At 43.1% G+C, this 22,049-nt stretch overlaps 1 protein-coding gene across 3 annotated transcripts in view; it reads left to right on the top strand.

Annotated features, from left to right (window-relative positions):
• Nucleotides 1-22,049, top strand: part of ABCG2 (ATP binding cassette subfamily G member 2 (Junior blood group)) — a 166,817-nt gene that overhangs the window by 66,609 nt on the left and 78,159 nt on the right. The window contains exon 1 of one of the 3 annotated variants that reach the window (XM_045987984.1): nucleotides 14,744-14,864. The exons of 1 other annotated variant lie outside the window; for it this stretch is intronic. The gene's annotated coding sequence lies outside the window, so the exon portion shown is untranslated. Of the gene's footprint in view, nucleotides 1-14,743; nucleotides 14,865-14,929; nucleotides 15,313-22,049 lie in introns of those variants that run through there. One more of the 3 variants, XM_045987972.1, reaches the window with a different exon arrangement.

Consider the following 22,049-nt stretch of genomic DNA (forward strand, 5'->3'; position numbering starts at 1 on the left):
GATGTCTGAGAGAAGGAAATCCAGACTTTTCCAGATGAATGTACACTCAACTAGGCCTCAAAAAATTCCTACAGGTAGAGTGCCCAAAAAACTTAAAAAATTAGAAAACGAACATCAGTGAGCAAGCCATAGGTAACAGAACCAGAACCACAAAGACTTCAGAGATTATAATTATCAGAATTAAAATGAAAAATAATTCTGCTTGAAGTGCTGAAAAATGTAAAACATGAATAGGAGTAGGAGACTATCAAATGATTAGGCTAGTTTGAAGAAGAACAAAATATTACTTTTAGAAATGAAAAGGATCCCTAATCATTGAAGTTAAGAATTTGGATAGAAGATAAATACAATTGTACAGAGAATCGAGAAGATGTATCTGTGAAGAAATTATCTAAGATGCAACACAGAGAGATGAAGATGTGGAAAATATGTGAAGACTAAGAGACGTGGAGGAGTAGAAAAAAGGCCCATCAGCATGTACATGTGTCTTCCTGTTTCCTATAAATGGAGCAGCCTTAGCCATAGCTTAGTAGTGACTGTTTTTGTAGGATTAACATGATTTTATTCATTATCAGTTCTTTTTTTTTTTTTTTAAGATTTTATTGACTTGACAGAGACGGGGAGAGAGAGAGTATGCCCACAAAATCAGGGGGAGGGGCAGACAGAGGGAGAAGCAGACTCCCAGCCGAGGCAGGATCCCGATGTGGGGTTGGAACCCAGGACCCTGCGATCACAACCTGAACTGAAGGCAGAACTTAACTGACTGAGCTACCCAGGCACCCCCAAAATCACTCATAAATTGCTGAGTTTGGGAAGGCCAGGATAGTAGCTTGAATCTCACACACTTCTGTCGAGGACAAATGTAATTTAGGGAAGCCCTATTACTGAGCAGGGAGCGGGAGAAGCACAGAGCTTATCCAGTAGTGTTGAAGACCTTCCCAGAGGCAGCCGGTGAGACCAAGCACTTCCCAGCCAAAGGGCCACTTCAGTGGCTCGCAGTGTCTACTGCCCCCTTTACCGTGGGGAGATGCAGAGACCTCTAAGAGGCACTAGGGAGGCAAGGTGGGCTGGAGGAGCTTCCCCACCAATGTGCTGTGTTAGGTCCCCCAATAATGGGTCCATGATTAAAGGAGCGAGACTGATACAAAGCGAAAGTCAAGCAAAGCTTTATTTCGCGCCAAGCATCAAGAATCAAACCGACAGGCCAGGGCCGTGCCTCTTACAGAGAGGGCGACCTCTCTCTGCTTTACGGACTAGCTTTTAAGGGCAAAGGCCATGCGGTTGGGCCTGGCCATGCACAGATGGCCAATGAAGTTGTAACACACAGAGAAAGCTGCACCATCATGCTAGGTGACCAACTGAATTACGATTTACCCTAGTAGACATTTGACCTAGTCTATCACCTTGGTCAGAATTTGCGCCCAAAAGGCCCCCCAAAGGGCGGGGTCCAACTCCTTGGTAACTAGGGAGACAGTATGCATCCTCCCGCTGATCGGATGTCTCCACCTGGCCTGACCCACCCTTGTATTTGGGCTTTGTTACCTGGGGCTGGTTTCCCGGGCTTGTTTTTAAGTAAGTCCCCTGGGGGAAGGGGGACAGGGACAGTTTAAGGGTTAAACAACAAGGTTATTGTTTAAGGTTATTGTTTAACAGATGGAAGTGCTCTGGCTAAAATAGGTCCTTACATGCTGTGTCTCTGCCTAAGTATCCCCCTCACACAACACAGCCACACATCCCCAGGCAGAGCTGAACAGCCCTGTCTCTCACCACCTCCACCCTTTTTGAAGTGGCCACCCTCATCTGGGCCTTGGGCTTCAGACAGTGAGCCTGACTCTGGTCTTCTGCTTTGTGTGGTTTGAATTCCATTGACCAAACTCCTTACCACCATTCCCTGCTTCTAGACCTAAGTCCCTCAACCTGCAAGCTTTAGTACAGTTCTTACCATTTGGGGTTTCTTTCATGGAGATCTCTATTTTGGATTTGCAACAGCCTAGACTTTCTTGTTTTTCTTCTTTTATGTTGATAAGCGTGGCTCAGGGGGATTTTGAAGAGTGAGCAAATTCATTCTACCTTCTTTGTCCAAATTTTTTTTCTTAGCAGTTTTTTTTTTTTAAGATTTTTATTTATTTATTCGACAGAGATCACAAGCAGGCAGAGAGGCAGGCAGAGAGAGGGGGAAGCAGGACCTCCGTTGTGCAGAGAGCCCAATGTGGGTCTGGATCCCAGGACCCTGAGATCACGACCCCAGCCGAAGGCAGAGGCTCAACCCACAAAGCCACCCAGGTGCCCCTTCTTAGCAGTTTCTATAGGAAATAATGGTGTAATTGTTTCTTATATCAGCTCTAATGTAGAGCCAAAATGTGAGCCGAAGTTGTTTACTAGCTTTATCACCTGGAGTAAATTGCTTAATCTCATTATGCTTCAGTTTTGTCTGCAACGCAGAGATTTTAATAGAATCCACCTAAGGGTATTGTTATGAAGATACCACAAGGTTTAAAAAAAAACAAAAACAATAACCCTCACAAAACTTAAAGGCACTGAGAACAATCCCCAGCAAGTAGCAGGTACTTAATAAATATTAGCTGTTATGCTTGGCATTGGGTAAAAAATTTTCCAAATACACATGATTTTATTTTTATCTTTATTTAACCTTGTAACATGGATATTATCACCCCTAATATGAAGAAAGACATTGAGACACAAAAGGGTCAAATAGCAAAAACTCTCAAGGTGAGATAAAACTTGGGTCCATCTAGATCGGCTATGACTTTGTTACACATAGAATAATGGGTGTATGTTTCCTGCTCTAATAAGGGTTATGGGCGAAGTTACACATGTTTGGCTTTGCTGACATCATCTATGATAATATTAAGCATGACCCGCAGATGTGAAAAAATTCTAAGTGTAATGAATCATGAGTCATTTAATGCTCATTACACTTTGACTTCATTCACAACCAAGAACAAATCGTTCCCTCTGCAGGCAATAAAGTGTTTACAGTAGTCAATAATGTATCATGTGAAAGGGGTCAGGCACTGATGAAACCCTCTTCCATTTTTACAGCCTGGCAACTTCAGGTAAGGGTGGAGAGGCCCCTGAGTTGCATATGGTAAACTTGCTTTTATTATTAAGTCGATAAATTTTTATCAGTTACCTATTGTGTTCAAGACTCTGAGAGAGGCAATGTTTAGGACATACCCAAACAGGGAGGGCATTACTTTCTCACAATTTCCATTACTGACACCATAAGGTCTTCAGCTTCTCAGGTTCGGGTCTGGAAGTCAGCTCTAACTCCTATGTCTTTTACCTTCAATATTCTATCAGTTACCAGGTACTCTAAAGTCCTCCTTCACAATGTTTCCCTCATGCCCTTTCCCTCAAAATTTTTTCCACCTTTGTTCTAGCTTAGTGGTTTTTTGGTTCACTTCCAAACTGATTTCTGCCATAAGCCCCATCCATTCTATATCTGGACAGATCAATCTTTTTAACACTGTTTTGACAATGTCATCCCTTTATACTAAACTTTCATTAATTTCTCACTCTCAAGATAAGTTTAAAGTCCTTTGCTTGGCTTTCGAGACATCCACACTTTGGTCCCAGAAGATTCTCCTGTATATCTTTTAGTATGTTCCAGAGAATACAATCTTGGAGATGCTTCTTGGCAAATAGGTTCCATGAGTAAATGTTGTATACATGTTCTGCAATGATGAAATCTACTTAATTAACTTGTTTTAATCTGGCATTTCTCTATCCTTCTATTCCTCATATATCCATAAAGTCTTTTGTTTAACTGAATGTTTTTTAAAATGTTATTTACTTATTTAAGTAATCTCTCCACCCAGTGTGGGGCTTGAACTTGCAACCCTGAGATCAAGAGTCACATGCTCTACTGACTGAGCCAGCCAGGCATCCCATGTTTTAGTAAACTATTTTTCTTTTTTTAAGATTTTTATTTATTGATTTGTCAGAGAGAGAGGGAACACAAACAGGGGGAACAGCAGGCAGAGGAAGAGGCAGGCTCCCTGCCAAGCAAGAAGCTTGATAAGGGACTCGATCCCAGGACTCTGAGATCATGACCTAAGCCAAAGGCAGATGCTTAACTGACTGAGTCACCCAGGCACCTCTAAGTAAACTTTTTAATTGGAGTGTAACATAGATCCAGAATAAGTACAGAACATCTACAGCTTAGATGTAAACAGCTTAATGTATAGTTATAAAGTGAATATATATACCTATATATCTGCTGCCCACATCAAACACACATATATCCATATATATATACACACACATTTGTTGGTTTATTATCAACACCCCCACGTCTCCATGCTCCACCTGAGTCATCGTCCCTTCCAAGGTAACTACTCTTTTGACTTCTAACACTACGTATGAGTTTTATTTGTTTTTTGTTGTTTTTGTAGAGATATAACTGACATATAACAGACATATATTTGATCTAGGTGGCAGATATACAGGTGTTTTCACTTTGTAACTGACATCAAGCTGTTTACCGAGATTTTCCATGCTTATTCGGGGTGCGTGTTATACTTCAATTAGAAAGCTTACTTAAGCAAAGGATTTTATGGATATGTGAAATCTAGTTGCTGCCTTTTCAACATTTAAAAAAAAGATTTTATTTATTTATTTTAGAGAAAGAGAGAGGGACAGCATGAGCCAAAGAGGCAGAGGCAGAGGGAGAGAGAGAGGGAAGAGAGAATCTCAAGCAGACTCTGTGCTGAGCATGGAGGACGTGGGGCTTGATCCCAAAACCCCAAGATGACGACCTGAGCCGAAATCAAGAGCTGGATGCTTAACCAACTGTGCCACCCAGGCATCCTACGAACTCTCAACATTTAACCTTTTAGCATGTTTTTCAGGGACAAATGCTACATCCTCTATCCCACTTCCTGACCCTGAAGGTTCATTATCAGTACCTAATCATGCATATTTTTTCCCTTGCTGCTCATTTTTTAGGGCTTGGTTACCTCTGTGAACTTTATACCCAAATGAATTATTTCTTGTTTGGTCGCTTGTCTGCTATATAAAGCAAAGTATAAGAACCCAGGTAGTTTGGCTCCACATTTGGGCTCTTAACACCTCTAGCCCCCCAACACACACACACACACACATACACACAGAGTCTTGTTCTGTATTAATGCCTCCTTCCGTTCTCTTCTCCATGACTTCAAGACTTTGAGAACTGGTTTAGGCCTTTCCCTTCTCTCTAAGACAGTCACTACCTTGTCAAAGTCTGTGCTTATTTATTTGAGAGCACACGCGAGTAGGGCAGGGTGGGTCAGAGAGAGCGGGAGAGAGAATCTGAGGCACATTCCGCACTGAGTGTGGAGCCTGATGCAGGACTTTATCTCAGGACCCTGAGATCATGACCTGAGCTGAAACCAAGAGTTGGGAGTTTAACTGACTGTGCCACCCAGGCGCCCCTATTTATTTATTTTAAAGATTTTGTTTTCAAGAAGTAATGTCTACACCCAACATGGGGCTCAAACTCACGACCCTGAGATTAAGAGTTGCATGCTCCACCAACTGAGCTAGCAGGTGCCCCCAATTCTGTGTTTATTTAGATGATCAGCCCCCTCACCCTGGCTTCTGTGCTCTTTGATCTTCTCAACCTCACATTGAGGATAGGCAGACTTTTAAAGATTCCTTTCTCCCGTAAACCGCAGGATTCCAGTTTATTTACTGGTTATTTAACCAGATACCATTCTAGGTTCTACTCTGAGGAATTTTGAAGTTGTAATTAAAGTCCCAAATCAGTTGAGTCTAAAGTAGTGAGATTATCAAGGTGTGCCTGATTTAATTACACAAACCCTTTAAAAGATAGAAGTGGAAGTCTGAGATTTGAAGTTTGAGAAGACCTACTTTAAAGATGAAGGGAGTCACATAAGAAGGAATGTGGGCAGCCTGGAGGAGATGGTTGATGGCAAGGAAACAGGGACCTCATTCCTAAAGCAGCAAAGAACTGGATTCTGCCAATAACCTGACCTTAGCAACTTACTCTTCTGAGAAGAGCCTTCCTTCAGGTAGGAACTCACTTGGCTGACATTTTGATTTGGCCCCATGATACACAGAGCAGAGCCTAGCCTAGATTCCTGATTTCCAGAATTTTGAGATAATAAATGACTGTTAAGATGCTTAAATTTGGGGCGCCTGGGTGGCTCAGTGGGTTAAGCCTCTGCCTTCGGCTCAGGTCATGATCTCAGGGTCTTGGGATTGAGCCCCGCATCAGACTCTCTGCTCAGCAGGGAGCCTGCTTCCCCCCACCCCCTGCTACCTCTCTGCCTACTTGTGATCTCTGTCTGTCAAATAAATAAAATCTTTTTAAAAAAAATGCTTAAATTGGTAGAAGACAAGTGCACGTCTCTTCCACCTCCCTAATCCTAGTGTCCTGTCTAAACCCTGCGACCTTGTCAAACCTGGACTGCCAGCCTTAAATGCCATTTCCTGTTCAGTGACCACACCCTCATGTTTCAACTCCTCAGCCTGCCCACCCCCCCACCATAGGTTCCCTTTCGACCTGTCTTTTCCTGGCTTCACTATTCACTATGATGAATCATTTCGCACACTGAAGTCCTTACTCCATTTTTCTGTGCCTTAGCCACCTGGCCAAACCATGTTTTCAAATTTATTCGATCTTCTAACCTCTCTCTCTTTATGAATGGGAATGCTTTGTGAATGGGAAAGCCATGCCCACTTGTGGTTTTGATCCTGCTACATTTGTAGAATTCAGTCTTAGGGGTCCCTGATGTTGCTGTGCACTCCCTCCAGGTCCCTTACTACTAATGGGGGGACAAATTTTCCCTCCACCTATTCAGATCCCCTGGGGTGGGGGAGGAGCTTGAAAGTTACCTGACAACAGATTAAAGTAGAAAAGATAAGGTTTGTGAGGTTTAGATACCAACTAAACTGGGGCAGAGGAGGGCAGGGAAGAGTACTTCCACTGGATAACAAAGGACTTTTAGGAAAGACTAATGGGCTTTTAGAGAAACAAATGAAAGTATGACCTTTTGTGATAGTGCTTGTTTATGCAATTTCTTATCCAGGTGTGAATGGTTGGTCTTTTTCCTGGCAGCGAAGCTCCCGGGAGAAGGGATTTATGGGGTTTACTCTCCGAAGGCCTTGCCTTTAGTCAAATAAGGGAAACTCCAAGAAGGCTGCTTTCAGCATCAGTTGTCTCTCAAATGTGTTCAGTTTAAAATAATATTCATACCAACTCTGTGGGGCTGGGTGGTGATGTGGGGAACAAAGGCAAAAAGAAATGTGGGTAAAATCAAATTTTCTTATAACCTGTAGCCCACTGAGAAATACTTGGGGCAGGCCGAGTACAACAGTCCTCCAGGAACTCCCATGTGAATGCCTTGCTAGACAGAAAAACCACCTTAGCTTGACAATAGCTAGGCCTCCAGGATTCTGTGAGTCTGCATTAAAATCCTTCAGTGCATGAAAATCCTTTTGCAAACTTCCCCTAGCTTTACCTCTCCCAATTCCATAGTATATAATCAATTGTTCCTCACAATCCCTTGGCAGTCCTTTCTGCCCATAGCTCCTGTCCCCGGGCCTTAATAAAAATACCTTCTTGCACCCAAGACATCTCAAGAATTCTTTCTTGGCCTCTGGCTCTGAACCCCAACATTTCCACATTAGGTATTAGCATCCTCTTTTTTTAGGGCCTTGCAGAGTAGGCACAATAATGGTCTCCCAAAGATGTCATGTCCTTTTTTTTTTTTTAAGATTTTATTTATTTATTTGTCAGAGAGAGAGAGAGAGAGAGACCAAGAGAGAGCACAAGCAGGGGGAGAGGCAGGCAGAGGGAGAAGCAGGCTCCCTGGAGCCCGAGCGGGGAGCCCAATGCAGGACTCGATCCCAGGACCCCAGGCTCATGACCTGAGCGTAAGGCAGACACTTAACAACTGAGCCACCCAGGCAACCCAGATGTCATGTTCTAATAGTCAGAAGGTAAATGTGTTAGTTTGCCTGCCAAAGGAGAATTAAGTTTGACAATGAAATTAAGGCTGCTAATGAAATGACTTTAAGGTAGAAAGATTATCAGGGCTTATCCAGTGTGTCTAAAGTAATCACAAGAGTGCTTTCAAAGTAGAAGAGGGAAGCAGAACAAAGACAGGGTAACAGAAGCAAGGTCATAGTGATGCTCTGCTGTTGGCTTGGAAGCTAGAGGAAGGGGACCATTTGCCAAGGGATGCATCTGGCCTTTAAAATCTGGAAAAAGTTCCAGAAAGGAATACAGACCTGCTGGCATCTTTGATTTTAGCCCCATCAGGCCCAGTGTGGACTTCTGACCTATGGAAATGTAGAATAACACATTTTGTTGTCTTAAGCCCTTAAGATTGTGGGAATTTGTTATGGCACCCATAGGAAGCAAATAGAGGTCTATTCCAGGGTTAAGTCTCTTGTCTTTGCTTTCACAGGATACCTTCAGCAGATCCTCCGGCTTCAGAGAGAAAGTGTACTTCTTTCCATTTTCTTTCTTTCCCTTATTAAAACACTAATCTGCATGAGGACTCGTCCTCACTCCCTTCCTTTCTGCCATAATTTTTATTTATTTATTTATTTATTTAATTTTTTTTTTCTGCCATAATTTTTTTAAAAATTCCTTTTCTAATGCTAATTCCTCTGGATTCCATTTCCATTCCCTTCTTCTTCTTTTTTTTTTTTTTAAGATTTTATTTATTTGACAGAGATCACAAGTAGGCAGAGACGCAGGCAGAGACGCAGGCAGAGACGCAGGCAGAGAGAGAGGAGGAAGCAGGCTCCCTGCTGAGCAGAGAGCCCGATGCGGGGCTCGATTCCAGGACCCTGAGATCATGGTCTGAGCCAAAGGCAGAGGCTTAATCCACTGAGCCACCCAGGCGCCCCTCCATTCCATTCTTAAGGGACCTGATTATACCAGTTAACTACCTTTTCTTCTCTGTGACTTGTCCTCTTGACATGCACACATATTCCAGCCTGCCTAACTTAACCAAATAAGAAATATACTCTTTGAACCCCAAGATTTTTTTTTTAAAGATTTTTAAAAAAATTTTATTTGACACAGAGAGATCACAGGTAGGCAGAGAGGCAGGCAGAGAGAGAGAGGGGAGGAAGCAGGCTCCCTGCTGAGCAGAGAGCCTGATTCCGGGCTCCATCCTGGTACTCTGGGATCAAGACCTGAGCCAAAGGCAGAGGCTTAAACCCACTGAGCCACCCAGGCGCCGCCCCCCCAAGATAGTTTTAAGAGACGCTCCTTTCTCTTACCTTCTTGTTATAGTGAAACCTTTGGTAAGAGTTATCTACACCCTGTTTTGTTTTTTTTTTTTTTTTTAAAGATTTTATTTATTTATTTGACAGCAAAGATCACAAGTAGGCAGAGAGGCAGGCAGAGAGAGAGAGGAGGAAGCAGGCTGTCCGCAGAGCAGAGAGCCCGATGCGGGGCTCGATCCCAGAACCCTGGGATCATGACCTGAGCCGAAGGCAGAGGCTTTAACCCACTGAGCCACCCAGGCGCCCCTCTACACCCTGTTTTACTCCTTCACTTACTCTTCAGCGTTCAAGCCCTTTATAGGCTGATCTTTCTCTTCTGGAGTTCACCAAAGGTCTCTAGTGGCTCTGAAAAGAGTCATGGGGGAACACAGGGCCTACAGCCACCTGTACTGTTTTTTGTTTTTTTTTTTTAAATGGTTTTTATTTGGGAGAAGTGAAAATAAATATACCTGGACCCATTACAGATGTTATATACATAACCCAAATACCCCCAGGTCCATAACAGGCCCTGTCTGAAACCTGGATTTGTAAGGGGAAAATTGACCCTGAGAAATTCACCACTTAGAGTAAGCGCTGAGGAAGGTTCTGAGTCCTTACCAGCTACTTGCCTTTGGTGGTCAGGCTGGAGAATAGAGCGAGAGCTCGGGACAGCTGGGAAAAATCTAGGAAGGTATTAAAACTATGAGAAAGAGGAAGAGAGCTTCTCGTTGGTCTCTATGGGAGCTTTGATAGTAGAGTGACTGTTTCATGGAGTTACAAGTCAAGGAGGTTTGCTCCTTTAATGAGAATACTGTTTTTGATTTGGCTTTGGTTGCCATTCTTATAAGAAGCCATACTATTTATCAGCATTAAGCGAATTTGTAGCCTTTGCCTGTGTCTGTTGCTGACTTTCCACCAAACATGAATACCCTGGCTAAAACCACACAGGCAAGTCCCTCACTGGTGTGATTATTGGAAAGGTGTAATACCACCCCCTCCTCCCCACCGAAAAGAAAAACTTCCCATTATTTTTGGAGTTTTCAAGAAGTGAGGCTTCATTGATTCCATGAATGAGTCTGTCCGCTCCCTTCCCCTGAGGCATCTTCCCTATTTGTCTGTCCATACCTGTCGCCTACAAAAGCACATGGCGACACCTCACCCCTGCCAGGGGTGCATTTGAGATCTTCAGCGTGTGTTTCACAGGTGTGGACTCCAGATGGCTCTAGAGCTTTCCATTAAGATTGTAAAGAAATCCTATTTTTGATAATTCTGTGGTTTGATTGGAAGGCTCGTAAAATATGACAGTGACTTCAACTAGCTTGGAGACCGCCCAGCAGATCAACGTTGTTCTTCAGAGAACCAGTCTCCTGCTTCCTTGTTCTGCAACCTAAGAAATTCATAGAGAGAAATAGGAAAAGGCCTTACATAGGAAATTTATAAATAAACCACAAATGATCATTAAGCATTAAGAAAGTTTACTCTCGGGGCGCCTGGGTGGCTCAGTGGGTTAAGCCACTGCCTTCGGCTCAGGTCATGATCTCAGGGTCCTGGGATCGAGTCCCGCATCGGGCTCTCTGCTCAGCAGGGAGCCTGCTTCCCTCTCTCTCTCTCTGCCTGACTCTGCCTACTTGTGATCTCTGTCTGTTAAATAAATAAATAAAATCTTAAAAAAAAAAAAAGTTTACTCTCACTAAATCTAAGAGATGTAAATTGAAACACTGCCATTTGTTATCAGATTTGAAGAGATTAAAATTATTATTCTATTCAGTTTTTGTGAGAGCTCAGGTGAACAAGTGACCTTTTTTATTTTTAAGACTTTATTTATTCATTTGAGAGAGAGAGAGAGACCACAAGTAGGCAGAAAGGCAGGCAGAGAGAGGGGGAAGCAGGTTTCCTGTGAGCAGTGAGCCCGATGCAGGGCTCAATCCCAGGACCCTGGGATCATGACCTGAGCCGAAGGTAGAGGTTTTAACCCACTCAGCCACCCAGGTGCCCGAGGAAGGTCATCTTTATGTTCCTCCTTCCCTAAACTCTGTGACATAAAACACTCAAACACTAAAAGAGAAGACAGGGCATTTGAAGATGATTAGCCCAAAATAAAATGCTAACTTACAAGCTATAATGACACATTTCTTAATAATGCAATGCATTCATGAAAGGCTGACTCTAATCTGAATTTATCAAACAGAATTTGATGGCAGTGACCAGCTTTAGCGAGTATTAGAGTGAGAATAGGAATTAATGTAATTTTAGCGAGCATATACCCTGATTTATCAATATGAAAAAAAAATCAAACTCCTTTAAAAATTCTACTAAAAATAGGGTAGAAAATTTTTTTTAGTGATTTTTAGCCCTATTTTAGGTGAAGTTCTGTCTTTAGGTATTGTCATATATTTTTTACTGACTAAAACACTGGCATTTTATTGATATACTTTTTTAAACTTTTTTTTTTAAAGATTTTATTTATTTGCCAGAGAGAGAGAGTACACACAAGCAGGCAGAGAGGCAGGCAGAGGCAGCGAGAGAAGCGGCTCCCTGCCGAGCAAGGAGCCCCATGTGGGACTTGATCCCAGGACCCTAGGATCATGACCCTGGAATCAAGACCTGAGCCGAAGGCAGCAGCTTAACCAACTGAGCCACCCAGGCATCCCTGATTTACTTTCTTTCTTTTTTTTTTTTAAGATTTTATTTATTTACTTGACAGAGAGAGAGATCACAAGTAGGCAGAGAGGCAGGCAGAGAGAGGAGGAAGCAGGCTCCCTGCGGAGCAGAGAGCCCGATGCGGGGCTCGATTCTAGGACCCTGAGATCATGACCTGAGCCGAAGGCAGCGGCTTAATCCACTGAGCCACCCAGGCGCCCCTCTTTCTTTCTTTTTTTAAAGATTTTTATTTATTTGACAGAGATCACAAGTAGGCAAAGAGGCAGGCAGAGAGAGGAAGTGAAGCAGGCTCTCTGCTCAGCGTGGGGCTCGATCCCAGGACCCTGAGATCATGACCTGAGCTGAAGGCAGAGGCTTTAACCCACTGAGGCACCCAGGTGCCCCCTGATTTACTTTTTTAAAAAAGGTTTTATTTGTGTGTTGGGGGGAATAACACAAATGGGGGGGGTGGTAGGCAGAGGGAGAAGCAGGCTCCCTGCTGAGCTAGGAGCCCCTCTCAGATACTTGATTCCAGCCCCAGGATCATGACTTGAGCCTAAGGCAGATGCTTAACCGACTAGCCACCCAGGTATCCCTTACTGGTTTACTTTTAAACAAGATTCTTTTTTCCAATATAAAAGTTGTATATCTGCACTAAAAAAATTTAGAAAATTACACTAAAATAGAAGGAAAAAAAAGGACCATAATGTCACAACCCAGAAAAAAACATTTTCTTGTATTGCTAGCTATTTTCTATGCATAAGGTTTTGGTTTTTGTTTTACATATTACACAGTACTATATTCAACCTATTGTCCAGTTTCTTTCCTAAATGTGCTTTTTATCAATTTTATGTATATTTTTTCCCCATTTTTACAAGTCCCCTCTTGGAATTGCCTTTAGAATTTGCTAGCAATTTGGGGCGCCTGGGTGGCTCAGTGGGTTAAGCCGCTGCCTTCGGCTCAGGTCATGATCTCAGGGTCCTGGGATCGAGTCCCGCATCAGGCTCTCTGCTCAGCAGCGAGCCTGCTTCCCTCTCTCTCTCTCTCTCTGCCTGCCTCTCTGCCTAGTTGTGATTTCTGTCAAATAAATAAATAAAATCTTTAAAAAAAAAAAATTTGCTAGCAATTTAAAAAATCTTTACTGACATCAGTAAAATTTTGTTCTTTAGTGGGTGTTTTTAAATTTTGCAAGCAGTAATTAAGAGCCGTCTCTGAAAAATTTTTCTCAGTCCTGGCCTAAAATGACAAATATATTTGTGTACAGGTCTTTAAGTGTCTTTTAAAATTTATTTATTTATTTTTTTAAAAGATTTAATTTGTTTATTTGACAGAGAGAGAGAGATCACAAGTATGCAGAGCAGCTGGCAGGGAGAGAGGGGGAAGCAGGCTCCCTGCCCAGCACAGACCCTGATGCGGGGCTCCATCCAAGGACCCTGAGGTCATGACCTGAGCTGAAGGCAGAGGCTTAACCCACTGAGCCACCCCTGAAACTTACCCTTTTTAAAGTAGGCTCCACACCCAACATAGGGCTTGAACTCACGACCCTGAAATCAAGGGTCACACACTCCACCAACTAAGCCAGCCAGATGCCCTGTGACTAAAGATTTCCTGCAACGGGTTAAAAATTAACAGTTAAAAAAAAAAAAAAAAGAATTAACTCTAATTCCTGGTGTTGCTTTAAATAATTTGATTTTTGTTTGTAAACACAAACCAAAAAGTAGATGTAAGTATTAATTTTCAAGGGTATTTGCAACAGGCAAATTTTGGGAAAGTCATAAACACTCATAAAGCCTAATAACCAAACCTTTTCTTTTTTTTTTTTTTTAAGATTTTATTTATTTATTTGACAGAGAGAGATCACAAGTAGGCAGAGAGAGTGAGAGGGAAGCAGCCTCCCTGCCAAGCAGAGAGCCTGATGCGGGACTCGATCCCAGGATCCTGAGATCATGACCTGAGCCGAAGGCAGCGGCCTAAACCACTGAGCCACCCAGGCGCCCTAACCAAACCTTTTCTTGAATATGCACACTTCCCAGCTTTCCCACACGAACAGTATTACAGATAAGTATTTATTACAAGAGTGTGCCGGTACACATGGGTGGCTCAGGTGGTTAAGCCGCTGCCTTCGGATTAGGTCATGATCCCAGAGTCCTGAGACCAAGTCCCATATCGGGCCCTTTGCTCAGCGGGGAGCCTGCTTCTCTCTCTGCTTCTGCCTGCCACTCTGCCTACTTGTGCTCGCTCTCTCTCTCTGATAAATAAATAAATAAAATCTTTTTAAAAAATGTGTGCAGAATACACTCAAACCTTTCGTAGTAATATTTTCATTCAACTCGTCTCTCGCCCTACCACCCCCACCGTCTAAGATTCAATTCCTTAAGTTATTGTCTTGGGGAGTAATCACCTAATTAATTTCTTAGAAGCTCATTCTATAGAGACCTACTTGCTCTCGGGGTGGGCAACGTGTTTGATAGGAAAAAAAAAACAAAACCCTCGGTGTCAGCGTCCCTCGGAGTTTAGGGCGCGGGGCACGTGAGCAAATCCATCCAGGTTCGAGCTCATATCCATCAGCCCCGGTAGCGTCCCGTGATTACCAGGGCTAATCACCACTGTCCCTTTCGTACAGACCCCGCAAGGCGGGAGTTTGGGGTTTGTCCATGCGCGCTCCGGGAGCGTCAGCTCCGTGACCTGGGTCCCGCAAGAGGGTGGCCCTCGAGCCAATGCCCGGTTTCGTTTCCTGGCCGCCCATCCGCGCGTTCCTCAGCGGCGGACATAGGGCGCTTTATCGCGGCCAGGCAGGCGGCGCTACTCCTCTCCTCCGACCCGAGGGAGCCGCCGCCCTGCGCTCTCCCAGCCTGCGGCGGGAGGATAACCGCGTCGGCGCTGCGGGCGCTCGCCTCTTGGCCGCCCTGGCCCGCCGCTCCGACAGTTACTGTCCCCCGGCCGGGCGTCTTCCCGAGCCGCTAGCTGCGCATGTGAGTGCGGGCCAGGCGGGAGCGCGCGGACTCCGTGGGCGGGCTGTCAGCCGAGCAGAGCGCGTGGGTCAGGGCGGGTCGCCCCGCGGGGTGGGGGATGGGGTCTGCTGTGCGCGCCGGCGGTGTCCTGAGTCCCGCGCGATTCGATATCGAGTCCAGAGCGCGCGGGAGGCAAGAGGGAGTCCCAGACCGTCCTGCAGAGACTGGGAGTCGCGGGAAGGAAGCAGCGTGGAAAAGAGCCAGGGAGATTTTAGAAAAGCTCTTCCCGATTTAGAAAGCACGGTACAGATGCTTGATGCTATTGTTAAGAGCTGCTTCCTTAGGGTACGTTTGGAAGGTTTGGCTGACTCAGCTCAGCGTCTATATAAACGATTGTTAGTGCTCTGCCTCTGGACACACGGACTCTGAGATCGAAGACCTCGGTGAAACTGAACCTCTGTTAAGCTGAGTGAGTACATGGTGAAAGCCATTTGGGATGTGTGGCTTGAAAGATCTGGTGGGTATTGTACGGACATTTGGTAGAAAATAGAAAACTTCAGTTGAGACGATTAGGTTTTAGTTAGTCCTTCCCAATTTCATTTGGAAATGAGTGTGAAATCCAAACTGAGATTTCAGACCGTTTTTTTGGGAAATCAATTCCTTGGTGCAAACTGATTTTTTGTCCGGTGGTGTGTGTTAAGAACTAGACGGTAAACTCCTGCCTTTCTCCAGATGTATGAAACAAGAGTTGATAGATAGTAGGTGGGTAAAAACTTAACTAAGCACAGAAGTTACTACAAGGTAGGAGAGAAATTTATTAATATTAGTACTTTAAAAGGGATTAACCAACACATTTTGTCTTTTTTTCTTAGCTCCAGGTAGGTATGTGTGTATATATATATATACACATATATATGTATATATACTTTGAAAGATTTTATTTATTTATTTATTTATTTTTAAAAGATTTTATTTATTTATTTGACAGAGAGAGATCACAAGTAGAGAGGCAGGCAGAGAGAGAGGGAAGCAGGCTCCCTTCAGAGCAGAGAGCTGGACGTGGGACTCGATCCCAGGACCCTGAGATCATGACCTGAGCCGAAGGCAGCGGCTTAACCCACTGAGCCACCCAGGTGCCCCAAGATTTTATTTATTTATTTGATAGAGAGACACACAGTGAGAGAGGGAACACAAGCAAAGGGAGTGGGGGAGGGAGAAGCAGGGTTCCGGCCTAGTGGGGAGCACCATGTAGAGCTGGATCCTAGTACCCCTTGGATCATGACGTGAGCGGAAGGCAGATGCTTAACCCACTGAGACACCCAGGCGTCCCAGGACATAAAGTTTCGTCCACAACTTTTGAATGGCTTGGTAAAAAGTTACTGAGCTCCCTTTTGTAATTGTGTGTGTGTGTGTGTGTGTGTGTGTGTGGTTTTTAATGATTGACTTCAAAAAGTTAACCACAAAAAGTTAACCAGCGTATTACAATTATTATTAAACATAGTACTAGAGCAGGGCACCTGGATGGTTCAGTTGGTTAAGCATCTGCCTTTGGCTCTGATCTGGTCATGATTCCAGTGTCCTGCTCAGCTTAGAGTGTGCTTCTCTGTCTCCCCCTGGCCCCCACCCATGCTCTCTGTATCTCAAGTAAATAAATAAAATCTTTGAAAAAAATAATACTGAAGAAGTTACAACAATAAAGAAAAATACAAGATCAAAAAAATTAGATTGTAAATTTACAGTTACAAAAGTAACTGTAATGTTGCCTAGTTTTATTTTCTTGCCTAGCAGTGTAAATATAAAAGCTCATTCCACTTTTAGAAAGAAACAGATTTATAGTATAAATGTGTGTTGGTTATCTTTATTTCAGCCCCAGTGCATTCAGCAACAACTCCCTTAGGAAACATGTTCTTTTGTGTTAAGATGCTGTTAAAATACACTTAGAGCCAAAATCTATTTCTGCATTTATTTTTATTAAGCATCCATGAAACATTTGAGGTGAGCATAAGTATTCCAAGTGGAAAATAAAATACAACCAAGTGTAAAGGGAAGCATGTTAAAATGGACTTGGACAAATGCTGTGCAAATTAATGTTGCCTCTGGAAGCCATAATAAAAAGGGATGATCAGTCACACAAATCAATGAGGATAAAGGGGGAAACATACCAGCTCCCTAGAAAAGCTTTTCCTGGCATTTACAAAAGATGCAGAGGAGACTGTAAATGGCTTGGGAGAGCATCCTGTGTGCCCATCCATGTAGTACATGCAGTAGTGCATTTTCTAGGACCGTTCGCTGTAGCTTCAATTTTCCTTACCCTAAGGGTAACAAGAAACCCTTGTGGTGCCTGAGACCTTTGGTCACACATGCTGTTGTTTGGTGGTTTGGGGTTTATTAAGGGATAAATCTAGATTTTATAGATGGATGGATGGATCTGATGTTCTTTAAATACCCTGTATTTGGGGTGCTTGGGTGGCTTCGTCGTTAAATATCTGCCTTCGGCGCAGGTCATGATCCTGGGGTTTTGGGGTCTAGCCCCACATCAGGCTCCCAGGAAGCCTGATTCTCCTCCCACTCGTCCTGCTTGTGCTCCCTCTCTCACTGTGTCTCTCTCTGTCAAATAAATAAATAAAATCTTTAAAAACAAACCCAAAATACCCTATATTTATCTCTGTCAGAAGAGTTTAATAGAAGTTTGGCAGCAGTTAAAGGTTATATCAATAGGGAAGGCTTAATCTGTGTTGCTTATTGGGGTGATAGGTTAGGGTTGAGATTTTTTTAGTGAAAATTAAAGAACCTGAATGACCATCGTCTTTATAGGATATAGGATACGTGGGTCTACCTATAGGAAGCTAAAATTTGTCCTTTGAAATATCAGTTCCCAGTTCACTCTAGGTTGTGAACCAGTGATAATGAAGTGTCTTGATGGTTCGGACTTTATTTATTTTTTTTTTTTCGGACTTTATTTTTTTCCCGCAACACAGAGCTCACATATCCTACAGTTCATCTACTTAAAGTGAGGTTTGTAGAACCATCACATTTCTTCATCCTCTCCCCTCGAAACCTACCGGCAGTTACTCCCCCTTCTCATGCCAGGCTCGCCCCCATAGCTTTTTGAAGCAGGTATTCTACGTTGCTGAGAGACCATTAGAAAGTGGGTATCTAATTATTGAGCCACACTATTAGCTTATTCATAGAAATAAATATTCATTCAGAGAATCCTAATGTGAGACGTTAGTAGTGTCCTGGTTGTTTAAAAACCCAGGTAGGGGGGTGTGAGTAAAGCAAAATTGCGGTTCTCATCACGATTCCAATGAATTTTTTTTCTTTTTTAAGATTTTATTTATTTACTTGACAGAGAGAGATCACAAGTAGACAGAGAGGCAGGCAGAGAGAGAGAGAGAGAGGGAAGCAGGCTCCCTGCTGAGCAGAGAGCCCGATGTGGGACTCGATCCCAGGACCCTGAGATCATGACCTGAGCCGAAGGCAGCGGCTTAACCCACTGAGCCACCCAGGCGCCCTGAAGTTTTGTTTTTGAAAGAAGGGTGGAGCAAAATCTTGGCAAGGTCCGAAACCCCACTGAATGAGGGTTCTTTTTTTTTTTTTTTTTTTTTAGAGATTTTTTTTTTTTTAAGATTTTATTTATTTATTTGACAGAGAGAGATCACAAGTAGGCACAGAGGCAGGCAGAGAGAGAGGAAGGGAAGCAGGCTCCCCGTGGAGCAGAGAGCCTGATATGGGACTCGATCCCAGGACCCTGAGATCCTGACCTGAGCCGAAGGCAGAGGATTAACCCACTGAGCCACCCAGGCGCCCCTGAATGAGGGTTCTTGCACTTTACTGATCACTAGCCCGATCTTTTTGGGTTTGCAACTGAAAAAAATCTTACTACTCTTTAGACAGGAGCTGGCTGGAGATTAGTACTTGGGGTCAGGTAGCATTAGGTCGTTGTCATTTCACTGGTATTAAGTTGTTCCAGTTAACTGGAAGGGTAAAATTGGAGGAATGTTCCCTGGAGCTACAAACCACCCATTGTATTCTGACACAGAGGTAGATACGCATCTCCCCACCCCTCAGGGAGATGTGTTCCATCTTACCTCATAGAATGCCATCCCAACCCAGAGGCAAATTAAAGTGTTTTGAATTTTTCAACAAAAAGCAAATTACTGTTTTTCTCCCTTCACTATTTCCACCCATAGAAATGATGTGGTTTTGAAACATAGGTGAGGTTTGCTGGGATGAGGTCTGGAGCCAATGACCAGGAAACAATTCTTGAGAAATCTTTGGTCCAAAATGGCAGTTTTATGAAAGCAGGGGACCCCCAGGGGCAGAAAGAGCTGTGCAGGGGTTGTGAGGAACAATTGATTATGTACTATGGGGTTGGGGGAGATAAGAAAATATAAAAGAGGTTTTCAAAAGAACTTTCATAGACTAAAAGAGGACCTACAAGATCCTGGAGGCCTTGCCATCATCAAGTCAAGGTTTTTTTCTCTAGCAAGACATAAACATTAAGAGAGTTAAGGGCTTTTGGAAAGAATGTCACACAAGTCTGTCCATGAGTGGGGGATGGGGGAGGGGTGTGGTTTGCAGGATGTCAGCTTGTGCTTTGTCCTCAGCTAGTCTTCTGCTCCCTCATAAGGAAGAGGGCAAATCACTTCTGGAGAACAGTTTTACAAAAGGGAAGCTTCTTGCTCTTCCTTCTCAGTGTAATAGTGATATAGCCGTTGACGCTTGGCTTTTAGGAATCTCTCACAACCTTCATGTCATTTGAATTTCAGCTAATCATAAATATGCCCGAGTAATAAGAAAGAGATGTTATTGTTGTGTCTATAAAACATAATAAATGTGTCATAAAACACATATAACAAATGTATTATAAAACAATGCTTTCCAGAATGCATACAGCGGTGGTTTTTTGTATAGCTCTTGCTGAAGTTTTCAAGAACACAGATGACATTTTTAATTTAATTTAGTTTTTAAAAAAAGATTTTATTTATTTATTAGACACAGGAAGAGACACAGTGAGAGAGGGAACACAAGCAGGGGGCCTGGGAGAGGGAGAAGTGGTTTTCGGCGGAGCAGGGAGCCCCATGCAGGCCTTGATTCCAGGACCCTGGGATCATGATCTGAGCTGAAGGCAGACGTTTAACGACTGAGCCACTCAGGCACCCCCACAGATGGTGTTTTTTTAAAAAAGTTGTGTTTTTGTTGTTTTTTTTTTTTTTTTTTTTGAGAGAGAGAGAGAGAACAATAGAGCACAAGTGGGAGGGACAGAGGGAGAGGGAGAGAGAATCTCAAGCTGACCCTGTGCTAAGTGCAGAGCCGGACTCGGGGCTGGATCTCACAACCCTGAGATCACGACCTGAGCTGAAACCAAGAGTCGGACTGTGCGGCCCAGACAGCCCCAAAGATGGCATTTAAAGTCTGACATTATGCTTCTGTTATAAATACTGACAAAATATTGGGGTTCTTTGATTACTGATTTTTATTTGCTGTTTTGAAGTAATTTTTTAGGCTTCCTGAAAAGTTGCATAAAAATACGGTAGAGAGTTCAAGTAACATCTTGTGAAACTGTAGTTAAATTGTCAAAACGGATAGATTCACATTAGTGCGAGATTATATTACTGTTATCGAAGCTATAGACTTCTTCGGAGTTCAGTGGCTTTTCACTATCCTTTTTCTGTTCAGCATCCAGTCTGTGAACTTGTGAAGAGTACTGGTCAGTTATTTTGTAGGCTGTTCCTCAGTTAGTACTTGATGTTTTCTTTTTTTTTTTAAAGATTTTATTTATTTGACAGATAGAGATCATAAGTAGGGAGAGAGGCAGGCAGAGAGAGAGAGAGGAGGAAGCAGGCTTCCCGCCAAGCAGAGAGCCCGACGCGGGGCTCGATCCCAGAACCCCGGGATCATGACCTGAGCGAAAGGCAGAGGCCTTAACCCACTGAGCCACCCAGGCGCCCCAGTACTTGATGTTTTCTCATGATCACATTGAAGTTACGCATTTGGGGAAAAAAATACCGGAAGGAATCTCAGTGCGTCATGTCCGGGGCCTGTGATGTCTTTTTGCTGATGTTAACCTTGATTGAGGTGCTGTTTGCCTAGTCTCCAGTAGAAAGTTCTTTTTCTCTTTGTAATTAGTAGATATCTTGGAAGAGAAACTAAGGCTGTGTGAATATTCTGTTTCTCCTTAAATGTTTATTCACTAATTTTGCATCCATTGATAGAACTGGATGTACATTGTCCTATATTGTTCTTATTTAAAAGATTTTATGTATTTATTTGAGAGAGCATGAGCTTGAGCATGAGCGGGGAGGGGCAGAGGGAGAGGAGAGAGATAATCTCTGAGCTTAGCATGAAGCCCCTGACATGGGTCTCGATCCCACACCTGTGAGATCACCACACAAGTCGAAACCAAGAGTCAGCTGCTTAACCCACTGAGCCACCCAGGAGCCCCTGTAGTTTATTGTTCTAATGGTGATCAAACATTTTTTTTTCCTCATTTCTTCTATGTTTACTGATTAGAATTTTTTCCCCATTTATTTATTCAACTATTTGTCTCAGTACGGATGCATGGATAGTTGTTATTTTATGGGTTGGTTTTTTTTTTTTTTTGCCATTGGAGACTTTAATACGTCTGAATGGAATAAATTACAGAAAGAATGCGTTGTGCAGTGGTGACAGCAAATATACACAAAATACTTTGTGATGTGACATAATTCAGGATATAAGTAATGTGTGGAGAGTGGGGTGGAAGAGTGTTGGGTGTTTTTTTTTTTTAATTTTTTTTAAATTTATTTATTTTTTCAGCGTAACAGTATTCATTGTTTTTGCACAACACTATGGGTTGTTATTTAACTTGCTCAAACTCTTCCAGCTTTGGCCACTAGAACTTTCTTTCAGATTGGCCTCTGTGCCCTTCTAACATTCCATTTGCCCCCTTATCCCAACTCTGAAAAGCTTTAATCTTATTTGCTGGTACCACAGAATGCTCTAGGCTCATTTTGTATTTTCTATGTCCTAACCCTGGAATCAACCATTTCTCTAAGACACTCTGGTTCTTTTTTTGAGAAACCAAGATCTGGGCACTAAGTATGTTACTGAGTTGCTTTGGGCTTTTTAAGTTTAATAAATTGTGACCTACAAGCACTTGGGTACAAATGGGATAATGCTTTTTTTTTTTTTTTTAAGACTTTATTTATTTATTTATTTTTT

This window comes from Meles meles, chromosome 2, assembly GCF_922984935.1.
Source record: "Meles meles chromosome 2, mMelMel3.1 paternal haplotype, whole genome shotgun sequence".
NCBI classification, from domain to species: domain Eukaryota; kingdom Metazoa; phylum Chordata; class Mammalia; order Carnivora; family Mustelidae; genus Meles; species Meles meles.